We start from the raw sequence: 13,185 nt of genomic DNA, 5'->3' as shown, positions 1-13,185 counted from the left end.
ATGAAATAAAACATATGGAATCATTTAACAAACAAAAAAGTGTTAAAGAAATCAAAATATATTTTTGAGATTCTTCAAAATAGCCATCCTTTGCCTTGATGACAGCTTTGTACACTCTTGGCATTCTCTCAACCAGCTTCATGACGCAGTCACCTGGAATGCTCTCCAACAGTCTTAAAGGAGTTCCCACATATGCTGGGCACTTGTTGGCTGCTTTTCCTTCACTGCGGTCCAACTCATCCCAAACCATCTCAATTAAGTTGAGGTCGGGTGATTGTGGAGGCCAGGTCATCTGAAGCAGCACTCCATTACTCTCCTTCTTGGTCAAATAACCCTTACACAGCCTGGAGGTGTGTTTTGGGTCATTGTCCTGTCAAAAAACTAATAATAGTCCCTCTAAGCACAAACCAGATAGAATGGCGTATCGCTGCAGAATGCTGTGGTAGCCATGCTGACTTAAGTTTGCCTTGAATTCTAAATAAATCACGGACAGTGTCACCAGCAAAGCAGCCCCACACCATCACACCTCCTCCTCCATGCTTCACGGTGGGAACCACACATGCGGAGATCATCCGTTCACCTACTCGACATCTCACAAAGACACGCCGGTTAGAACCCAAAATCTCAAATTTGGACTCATAAGACCAAAGGACAGATTTTGACCGGTCTAATGTCCATTGCTCGTGTTTATTGGCCCAAGCAAGTCTCTTCTTCTCATTGGTGTTCTTTAGTAGTGGTTTCTCTGCAGCAATTTGACCATGAAGGCCTGATTCACGCAGTCTCCTCTGAACAGATGTTGAGATGTGTCTGTTACTTGAACTCTGTGAAGCATTTATTTAGGCTGCAGACTGAGGTGCAGTTTACTCTAATGAATTCATCTTCTGCAGCAGAGGTAACTCTGGGTCTTCCTTTCCTGTGACGGTCCTCATGAGAGCTAGTTTCATCATAGCGCTTGATTGTTTTTGCGACTTGAAGAAATGTTCAAAGTTCTTGTAATTTTCCGCATTGACTGACCTTCATATCTTAAAGTAATGACGGGGTGTCATTTCTCTTTGCTTATTTCAGCTGTTCTTGCCATAATATGGACTTCGTCTTTTACCAAATAGGGCTATCTTCTGTATACCACCCCTACAATGTCACAACACAACTGACTGGCTCAAACGCATTAAGAAGGAACGAAATTCCACATATTAACTTTTAACAAGGCACACCTGTTAATTGAAATGTATTCCAGGTGACTACCTCATGAAGCTGGTTGAGAGAAAGCCAATAAAATATATTTAGATTTGTTTAACACTTTTTTGGTTACTACATGACTTCATATGTGTTATTTCATAGTTTTGACGTCTTCTATATTATTCTACAATGGAGAAAATAGTCCAAATAAAGAAAAACCCTGGAATGAGTAGGTGTTCTAAAACTTTTGTCCGGTAGTGTAATCATTCCAGGGTTTTTCTTGTACTATTATCTACATTGTAGAATAATTTAGAAGACATCATAACTATGGAAAAGCATTCCTCATGAAGTTCGTTGAGAGAATGTCTAGAGTGCAAAGCTGTCCTTAAGGCAAAGGGTGGCTACTTTGAATAATCTAATATATAACATAGATTTTGATTTGTTTAACACTTTTTTGGTTACTACATGATTCCATGTGTGTTTTTTCATAGTTTTGATGTCTTCAGTATTATTCTACAATGTAGAAAATTGTAAAAAATAAAGGAAAACCCTTGAATGAGTAGGTGTGGCCAAACCTTTGACTGGTACTGTGTATATATTTATTTTATTTTATTTAACCTTTATTTAACTAGGCAAGTCAGTTAAGAACAAATGCTTATTTACAATGACAACCTACCAAAAGGAAAAAGGCCTCCTGTGGGGACGGGGGACTGGGATATATATATAATTGAATACCCTCAACAGAATACCATCAGACTAGACCCGTGAGAGGAGCTATAGGAGGACGGGCTCATTATAATAGCTGGAATGGACTCAACGGAACTCAATTGATTCCATTCCAGCCATTACAACGAGCCTGTCCTCCTGTAGCTCCTCCCACCAGCCTCCTCTGAGGTACATCTATGTTTTTTTACATTCCTTCCACTAATCATTTTCTGCTGTGTATGTGAAAGCCTTGCCAAACCAGGGCAAGAATGGGACTGTGTCAGAGGGTGAAGTAAGTTCTTAAAATATGTAAATATTGAAAATATTTTTCATGGTTGTTGGCTGAAAGTTATTGACTCTTCAACCCCGGACTGTCTTGTCTTGATAAGCACACCTGGTTCCTATTCCCCCTGATTAGCCTGTTTATAACTGTGCCCTCTGTTCCCCATTGTCCTTGTCGATTATTGCTCCATGTCCATTGGTCTTGTGAGTACCTGTGCTCTGTGATATTGGCTTTCATGCTACGTTTACTGTACATTGTATTACGGTTTACATATGGTGCACTTGTTGTTACGGGTCTCGTCCCATGTATTGTTATTACGGGTCTCGTCCCGTGTATTTATTAGAGGTTTACACCTCGCTCTTTGGTTTGAGTTACAGCCCTGTGTGATATATACATACAGTTGAAATAGGAAGTTTACATGCACTTATGTTGGAGTCAATAAAAATCATTTTTCAACCACTCCACACATTTCTTGTTAACAAACTACAGTTTTGGCAAGTCGGTTAGGAAATCTATTTTGTGCTTGACACAAGTAATTTTTCCAACAATTGTTTACAGACAGATTATTTCACTTATAATCCATTGTATCACAATTCCAGTGGGTCAGAAGTTTACATACACTAAGTTGACTGTGCCTTTAAACAGCTCGGAAAATTCCAGAAAATTATGTCATGTCTTTAGAAGCTTCTGATAGGCTAATTAACATCATTTGAGTCAATTGGAGGTGTACCTGTGGATTTATTTCAAGGCCTACCTTCAAACTCAGTGCCTCTCTGCCTGACATCATGGGAAAATCAAAAGAAATCAGCCAAGACCTCAGAAAACATATTTAGACCTCCACAAGTCTGGTTCATCCTTGGGAGCAATTTCCAAACGCCTGAAGGTACCATGTTCATCTGTACAAACAATAGCACACAAGTATAAACACCATGGGACCACGCAGCCGTCATGCCGCTCAGGAAGGAGATGCGTTCTGTCTCCTAGAGATGAACGTACTGTGATGCGAAAAGTTCAAATATTTTTTGAGTAAACAGGTACAAAAGTATCTATATCCACAGTAAAACGAGTCCTATATTGACATGACCTGAAAGCCCGCTCAGCAAGGAAGAAGCCACTGCTCCAAAACCGGCATATAAAGCCAGACTCCGGTTTGCAACTGCACATGGGTACAAGGATCATACTTTTTGGAGAAATGTCCTCTGGTCTGATGAAAGGAAAATAGAACTGTTTGGCCATAATGACCATCATTATGTTTGGAGGAAAAAGGGGGAGGCTTGCAAGCCGAAAAACATCATCCCAACCGTGAAGCATGGGGGTGGCAGCATCATGTGCTTCACAAAATAGATGGCATCATGAGGAAGGAAAATTCCGTGGATATGTTGGAGCAACATCTCAAGACATCAGTCAGGAAGGTAAAGCTTGGTCGCAAATGGGTCTTCCAAATCAACATTCACCCCAAGCATACTTCCAAAGTTGTGGCAAAATGGCTTAAGGACAACAAAATCTAGGTATTGGAGTGGAAATCACAAAGCCCTGACCTCAATCCTATAGAAAATTTGTGGGCAGAACTGAAAAAGCGTGTGCGAGCAAGGAGGCCTACAAACCTGATTCAGTTACACCAGCTCTGTCTGGAGGAATGGACCAAAATTCACCCAACTTATTGTGGGAAGCTTGTGGAAGGCTACCCAAAACGTTTGACCCACGTTAAATAATTTAAAGGCAATGCTACGAAATACTAATTGAGTGTATGTAAACTTCTGACCCACTGGGAATGTGATGAAAGAAATAAAAGCTGAAATAATTCTCTCTACTAATATTCTGACATTTCACATTTTTAAAATAAAGTGGTGATCCTAACTAACCTAAAACAGGGCATTTTTACTAGGATTAAATGTCAGGAATTGTGAAACTGAGTTTAAATGTATTTGGCTAAGGTGTATGTAAACTTCCGACTTCAACTGTATATGTACGTGTTTGTTTTGGGCTTCGTTCCCGTTAATGTCATGATGTACGCTATTTTTGTGTATCAGTATACAATGTAACAGCTACTGTCGTTTGAATTTACAATGAATCTTGCATTTATTGGATGATAATTCTATGGCCAATCTGTGTCATTGATTTGACTCTTCAAATTATTTAGATTGTGAAAGTTATTGATTGCGCATAGGGTAGTACTTCCATGACATTATTAAGAAGCCACTAAACCCCACCATCTTTACCACAGGTCTTTGCCATGATGTTTGGAAATGTCAGAATAAGAGTAGGAATACAGTATCATTTTTTTCTTTATGCCTTTATCTGCTATGTATAAATCCCCACATATACTGTAGGTGTACCAGCCCTAAATTCTTCCCTTACTGGAGGTTACTTGTAATTTGATATTTTGAAGTAGTCTATTAGCCTTCGTTGTTGTATTGTTAATTTCAAGGACACTAGTTTAGGTCAAGACTCTTTAGCCAGTGTATAGCCTACTGATGTTTTTTATTACATTTTTTATTTCACCTTTATTTAATCAGGTAGGCCAGTTGAAAAAGTTCTCATTTACAACTGCGACCTGGCCAAGGTAAAGCAAAGCAGTGTAACATGAGAGACTGAAAATATGGCTGATATAATAACACATCAGCCATTTGACTCATCTATTAGAACCAACATACTCATGTTATTTCTTTGCAGGTACCTGCCAGTGTATTCTCTTAACCAACTTTTACCCATTACATTTTAGAGTGGACCAGATTTTTATAGAGTGGCTTGACATTTAGCTCTTAGTATTTGGTTTTATGTTCCATTGCGGTTTGCATGATCAGTCTTTACATCCTCTGTCTGTCTGTTAGTTCAGATGCACCTGTGCAAACAAATGTGATGGGAAATCCACAACACAGTTGACAGTTGACATTGTGGGAGCATTGTGACCTACATCTTTTGTTTGCACACAGGATATTCTGAGAGTGGTGTGGTTAGAACAACTAAAACGTTGAACTTGTCCTCTCATAAATCACTAAAGGAAGGTGAGATTGCACGTATTTGAGTAAATGAGCATGCATGTATGGTTCCTTTGTGAATTAATTAACATCGTCCACATGCTTGATTGCTCTTCCTCCCCACAGTTCAAAGTATGGGCACCATTTTTTCCCCTATATTTTAGTATGGTGCGGTATTGGTATTGAACAGTTCATCTCATTAGAATGTAAACGTATCTGAGAGCAAGTCACTTTTAAGATTCAGTCGCCACAAGTTTCCTGCTGGCGCCATACCTCATTATGCATAAAGAAGTCTCATTACCATACTGAAGTGGATACAAAGTAGGGGAGAGTGGAGTAAGTTGAGCAAAAGGGATAATTTGAGCCACCCTTTTTCTCAGATACCATACACAAAATGAATCATTTGACCAAATATTTAGGGTGAGGCCGTCATTTCATGGAGTCTATGAAGGAAGAAAACCAGACGGAAAAAGTTGTAAGAAATTTAGGTAAAATTATTTTACGGATTTTCACAAAGTCAAATGAATATATTGTGTGAGGTTTCATGTTGCTTGTATCTAAACCAAAGCAAATCATTTTACGATTGTAAAATAAATCAGTTGGGGTCTCTATAAGCTTCCTTGTAGCTGTGTGCCTTGGTTGAGCCAATGTCAATTGAACAAATTAAAGTGTTTTTTTCCCCAGGCGTAATGCAAGGCATTATCGCTGGGATGCAAAGTAACAACAGGGCCTAGCCTATGTTACAAGTGTTAAACAAAAGTACAAAGTGTTTATTTGGTGTTATGCCTGTGTTAAAAGATGCTTAATATCGAGAGCCAGACCCTGTCCCTCGGTGCGAATACCAGGGCCTCACTGCGGTGACGATCTGCGCCAACTTTCTGGCACCGTACGGCGCGCTGAAGGTGGACGTGAGCGGCGTCCCAGGTTTCCTCCGTGTGCCGGAACCAGTCGTCCACCGCAGGAGCCTCGGTCTGACTCTGATGCCAAGGGGCCAGAACCGGCTGATACCCCAACACACACTGAAAGGGAGAGAGGTTAGTGGAGGAGTGGCAGAGCGAGTTCTGGGTCATCTCTGCCCAGGGCACGAACGCCGCCCACTCCCCCGGCCAGTCCTGGTAATAAGACCTCAGAAACCTACCCACATCCTGGTTAACTCTCTCCACCTGCCCGTTACTCTCAGGGTGAAAACCTGAGGTAAGGCTGACTGAGACCCCCAGACATTCCATGAACGCCTTCCAGACCCTTGACGTGAACTGGGGGCCCCGATCAGACACTATATCCTCAGGCACCCCGTAGTGCCGGAAGACGTGTGTAAACAGATACTCCGCAGTTGTAGGGCTGTAGGGAGACCGGGCAAAGGGAGGAGACGACAGGACTTAGAAAAACGATCCACAACGACCAGGATCGTGGTGTTACCTTGTGAAGGTGGAAGATCGGTTAGGAAATCCACCGACAAGTGCGACCACGGCCGTTGTGGAACGGGTAAAGGTTGTAACTTACATCTGGGTAGGTGTCTAGGTGCCTTGCACTGGGCGCACACTGAGCAGGAGGAAACATAAACCCTCACATCCTTAGCTTAAGTGGGCCTCCAGTACCTCCCACTAAGACAGCGCATCGTCTAACCGATCCCAAGATGACCAGAGGAGGGTAACGTGTGAGCCCAGTAGATCAATCGGTCGCGGACAGCAGACGGAACGTACAGACGCCCAGCTGGACACTGAGGGGGAATGGGCTCTGCATGTGACGCCCGCTCAATGTCCTCGTCCAGCTTCCACACTACCGGTGCCACCAAACAAGAGGCTGGGAATATGGGAGTGGGATCCATGGACCGCTCCTCTGTGTCATACAGCCGGGACAGTGCGTCTGCCTTAACATCCTGGGAGCCTGGTCTGTAAGAGAGGGTAAACACAAAACAGGTGAAAAACATGGCCCACCTTGCCTGGCGAGGATTCAGTCTCCTCGCCTCCCGGATGTACTCCAGATTGCGGTGGTCAGTCCAGATGAGAAAAGGGTGTTTAGCCCCCTCAAGCCAATGTCTCCACGCCTTCAAAGCCTTGATGACAACCAACAGCTCCTGGTCCCCCACATCATAGTTTCGCTCCGCCGGACTGAGCTTCTTAGAGAAGAAGGCACAGGGACGGACCTTAGGTGGCTTACCCAAGCGCTGAGAGAGCACAGCTCCTATCCCAGCCTCAGACGTGTCCACCTCCACTATGAATTGCAAAGAGGGATCCGGATGAGCCAACACAGGAACCGAGGTAAAACAGAGCCTTCAGTTGCCTAAAAGCCCTGTCCGCCCCGGCCGACCACTGCAAGCGCACCGGACCCCCCCTTCAGCAAAGAGGTAATGGGAGCAGCTACCTGACAAGAACCCCGGATAAACCTCCGGTAGTAATTGGCAAACCCTAAAAATCGCTGCACCTCCTTCACCGTGGTGGGAGTTGGCCAATTACGCACGGCTGCAATGCGGTCACTTTCCATCTCCACTCCACGTGGATAGGCGATACCCTAAGAAGGAGACGGACTGTTGAAAGAACAGGCATTTCTCAGCCTTGACATACAGGTCATGCTCCAACAGGCGACCAAGCACTCTGCGCACCAGGGACACATGCTCGGCGCGTGTAGCGGAGTATATCAGAATGTCATCGATATATACCACTACACCCTGCCCGTGCAGGTCCCTGAAAATCTCGTCTACAAAAGATTGGAAGACTGATGGAGTATTCTTCAACCCGTACGGCATGACGAGGTACTCATAATGCCCTAAGGTGGTACTAAATGCTGTCTTCCACTCGTCTCCCTCTCGGATACGCACCAGGTTGTACGCACTCATGAGATCCAGTTTAGTGAAGAAGCGTGCCCCGTACATTAACTCAATTGCCGTGGCGATAAGAGGTAGCGGGTAACTGTACCCCACTGTGATTTTTTTGAGACCTCGATAATCAATGCACGGGCGCAGACCTCCATCCTTCTTCTTCACGAAAAAGAAACTCGAGGAGGCGGATGAAGTAGAGGGCCGAATGTACCCCTGACGCAGGGATTCGGAGACATATGTCTCCATAGCCACCATCTCAGCTTGCGACAGGGGATACACGTGACTCCTGGGAAGTGCAGCATCTACCAGGAGATTTATCGCACAATCCCCCTGTCGATGGGGTGGTAATTGAGTCGCCTTCTTTTTACAGAAGGCGAGAGCCAAATTGGCATATTCGGGGGGAATGCCATGGACACCTGGTCTGGACTTTCCACCGTAGTAGCACCAACGGAAACCCCTACACACCTACCTGAGCACTCTCGCAACCACCCCGTGAGAGCCCTCTGTGGCCAAGAAAAAGTGGGGTTATGACAAGTTAACCAAGGTAGACCCAGCACCACGGGGTACGCAGGAGTGTCAATAAGGAAAAGACAAATTCTTTCCTTGTGACCCCCATGCGTCACCATACTCAAAGGAGCTGTGGCCTCCCTGATAAACCCTGACCCTGACCCTAATGGTCGACTATCTAAGGTGTGAACGGGGAAAGGCACATCCACGGGTACAATGGGGATCCCTAAACTATGAGCAAATGCTTGATCAATGAAATTCCCAGCCGCGCCTGAATCTACTAGCACCTTACTACTAGCACACAAATATATGTGCAACAGAGGGCTCTGGATGAGAATGGTGCCTACTCACCTGGGGTGGTGCCAGAGCGCCCTGCCTGCTACCTCGATTCCCAGAGGAACCAACCCGGCACCGACCAGCAGTGTGACCTCTGCGGCCACAGATGGTGCACGAGTGGGAACCCCCTCCGGTCTCCCTGTGCACCCTCCCCCCCAGCTCCATGGGTATAGGAGAGACGGTGCAGGAACCACCAGACCCCGATCTGGACGTCCGCGAGCAGCCAGCAGGTTGTCCAGCCGGGTGGACAGATCCACCAGCTGGTCAAAGGTGAGGGTGGTGTCTCTGCAGGCCTGCTTCCGACGGATGTCCTCACGCAGACTGCAGTGGTAATGGTCAATCAGGGCCCTGTGACTCCATCCCGCACCGGCTGCCAGGGTCCTGAACTCAAGGGCAAATTCCTGGACGCTCCTCGTCTCCTGCCTCAGATGGTAGAGGTGCTCACCCACCGCTCTGCCCTCGGGTGGGTGGTCGAAGACTACCCGAAAACGGCGGGTGAACGCCTCAAAACGGTCCAACGCCGCATCTCCGCCTCCACACATAGCGCTGGCCCACTCCAGGGCTCTCCCGGTGAGGCACGAGACGAGGGCGAAACTCTTCTCACGGTCTGATGGAACTGGGTGGACCGTGGCCAGATAAAGGTCTAATTGGAGGAGGAAACCCTGGCAGTTGGCAGCACTTCCGTCGTGGAGGCATGGATAAACGGATTCCACCGGGTTCAGGTTGAAAAGGGGCGCTCAAGATAGACCCCAGTTGGGCTGGTGGAGGCGCTGGAAGAACTCCCTGTCTCTCCCAGTGGTCCATATTCTGGACAACGCGATCCATGGCGGCGCACAGATGGTGAAGCTTCTCCACATGCTCCTGGATGCGCTCCTCCACCTCCATGTTTGGGGTACCTTCTCCTGCTGACTTCATAATTTTGGTCAGAGATTCTGTCATCGTCGTGTGTGTAGGTGGCAGGGAAGTCAGGTGCAGGAGAAACCAACTTGGTGTAAAAGGAGTAGTTTAATAAAAATAAAAACAAACTCCAAAACCAACGAACATAAATAAAATAAACATGGGTAAAATAACCCGTCGCGCACCAATACAATAACATGAGCACATAACAACAAACAATCGCTGACAAGGACATGAGGGGAAACAAAGGGTTAAATACACAACATGTAATGAATGGGATGGGATTGGAACCAGGTGTGTAGGAAGACAAGACAAAACCAATGGAAAATGAAAAATGGATCACTGATGGCCAGAAGACCGGTGTCGTCGACCGCCGAGCACCACCCGAACAAGGAGGGGCATCGACTTCGGCAGAAGTCGTGACACATACCCTGGCCTACGGCTCAACTTACCCCATACCTGGGCTAACTTGTGCCAAGAGACTACTTTTTTTGGGACAAGCTAGGTTTACATGAATTCTGATCATTTCCAGTGATACACAACATCCTGAAGTATATGTAGATATCTTTGTTACAAAGAATACTATATTTCACTTGATGGAGTGATGCTGAATGTAAAAAAATGGCTTACCCCACTCTCCCCTACAAACGCTACCTCTGCAACGCTTGAACCTCATGAAACCCAAATAGCAATATCCTGTTTTTATGTTATAATCCTTCCATGTAGGCTGATAACGTTTGTTTTGTTATGATTGAACAGAGTTGACCCTGTTTATATTTCCCTATCGATGAGCTTTTTGAGGAATCAATGGGCAAGAAACATAAGTGTTTATCAGAAGTTTGAATAAGGATGTCCAGAGAATTTATGAAAAGTTTACAGTAAGTAACACTGGTCCTTTCTCTTCATTTAATATGAACCATCTGTGTTCAGAAACACCGACATGTTTATTGCACAGACAGGTTATACATGGCTGCAGTGTGACGCCATGCATGTTTCGCAATCTCGTTAATGGTCCTCTAAATGTTTACTCTGAGTGGCTAGTAGGACATGCCATATTTGACTACTTCAACACAGCATAATGTAATCAACCAGTTACTGTTAGCAGACATCCCACTTTCACTGAGAATGACAATTAAAAGCAATACTTGTAAAACAATGAGGGTAAACAGTAACCGCTGCTGTGGTTACTGATTTACGTAGTTTAGGATGTTTGACTAGCATAGTGTCACGTCCTGACCCTAGTAAGATGTCATTTTCTATAGTAGAGTAGGTCAGGGCATGACAGGGGGTGTTTTGGGTTGTTCTATGTTTTCTATGTTTAAGTTCTAGTTTTCCTATTTCTATGTTGGGATTGTTTGGGTTGATCTCTAATTGGAGGCAGCTGATCCTCGTTGCCTCTGATTAGAGATCATATTTAAGTAGGGGTTTTTCTTCCTGGTTTTTGTGGGTAGTTGTTTTCTGTTTAGTGTATGTCACCTGACGGAACTGGTTTTGGTCGTTTCGTTGTTTTTGTTAAGTGTTTCAGTAATAAAGTAAATATGAGCACTATACATACACGCTGCGCCTTGGTCCCCTTTATACGACCCACGTTACACATAGATTTAACTTAACCAGAAATTACCTTTTATATTGTTGGTCTACTGAAAATCCCTCAACTTGTTAACCCAGGTTAGGCGTTCACAAATACTATTTGTGAAAGTCCGGTTACACAAATTTACACAGAAAGTGGCAAAAGGTCCGGATGGATATCGTTATTTATCAGTGACTCAAACGTTACAACAAAATCAAGACTAAGTTGAAAGCCCAACTGAGTTCCTTAATCATTATGATAAAAAAAAATTCAGGACCCACGGTCCGTATTGACCCCGTTCTGGTCCGCCTATGGAGTATGCCTGGAAAATACAAAAGGAAATTGATATCTAAAATTAGAAGTTATACTACAGATAATCCATATATCTCTTGAAAATAACGTACTGCTTGAGAAATCTGTGCTCTACGAACTGAACTAAAACTTAACGCTAGAAAAAAAACACAGCGTCAATGCCAGTAAGTCTGCTCACCCACATTTAGTCTACACACAAAGCCACACAGTGTCAACGCCAGTAAGTCTTGCTCAGGGGGTGCAATGCACCCACATGAGAGAGTCCATTGGCCTGCTTTGGATGGGGGTGTGTCCTGGTTTGTCAGTGTTGCCTTGCTGCCATCTTTTGGTTTGTGTAGACAACTGTATAGCTTAGCTTGCCAGGCTCATGTAGAAGACATATGGCTAGAAACAATACTCGCTACATTAATACTAACTACAGTAACAGGAAGGAAAATAGTATTTGGGAGTAACAAAGATTCCCCCCCCCCCACCAATACGCTCTCCCTAACCATATTGTTCTGTAGGAGGAAGGTAGTGGAACATGACATGACAGACATGAGGTTAAAACAGCTTGTAGAGGTTAACTGAGGCTACTGTGTACTGTATGTGTGTGCATTATTTCTCTCTTATTACCTCTCTCTCTTTCCCTCTTCCCTCCCTCTTTCTCTCTCTCTCTCTCTCTCTCTCTCTCTCTCTCCTCTCTCTCTCTCTCTCCCTCTTATTACCTCTCTCTCTCTCTCTCTTATTACTTCTCTCTCTTTCCCTCTCTCTCGCTCTCTCTCTCATTACCTCTCTTTCCCTCTCTCTTTCTCTTATTACCTCTCTCTCTTTCCCTCTCTCTTTCCCTCTCTCTCTCTCTCTCTCTCTCTCTCTCTCTCTCTCTCTCTCCAAATAAATTCAAAGGGCTTTATTGGCATGGAAAACATCTTTACAATGTCAAAGCAAGTTTAACGGATAAACAAAAGTGAAATAAACAATCAGAAATGACCAGTTAACGTTACACTCACAAAAGCTTCAAAATAATAGAGACATTTCAAATGTTTTATGTACAGTGTTGTAACAATGTGCATATAGTCTCTCTCTCTCTCAGTTAGTGATAACACAACCTCTGTGATCAGATAGCAGGACAAAGTGCCTGGTAGACTAACAAACTCAGGACCAGGTCCTACTGTAAGTCTGTTTACCCACAGTAGGCTAAAGGAGCCCCAATAGGCCTGCATGGGAGGGGTCACCACCACCTTAGCCAGGATATTCTGACCACTTCACTTTGGGTTTGGACAACAACTGCTCACCTATTAGCGAAAAGCCTACATTTCACAGAACTTGTTTTTTTAATGTGTTTGCATATTGTGCATGGTATTTCGACATATTAAACTCGACTCTCAATTCTGTATTGTCACAGGACCATTATAGTTTGTGCATTTATCCAAACCATGCAGCTGTTAAGTGATTGGTGTAAGTATTTTCCAAGCGGTGGGCACTCCACTACCTCTCTGATTTACAAACTGGAAAACATTCCAGCTCCAGCCCACTCTACCCTACTGAGATTAGGACACTAGTGTCCTGTTTGAAAAGCATCTCCATGTTGTTTCATGTTGTTCTAATAGTTCCACCACAGTTAGAA

Source organism: Salmo salar, chromosome ssa05, assembly GCF_905237065.1.
Source record: "Salmo salar chromosome ssa05, Ssal_v3.1, whole genome shotgun sequence".
Lineage (NCBI taxonomy): Eukaryota > Metazoa > Chordata > Actinopteri > Salmoniformes > Salmonidae > Salmo > Salmo salar.
The sequence above is the reverse complement of the archived record's forward strand: the minus strand, read 5'-3'. Positions refer to the sequence as shown.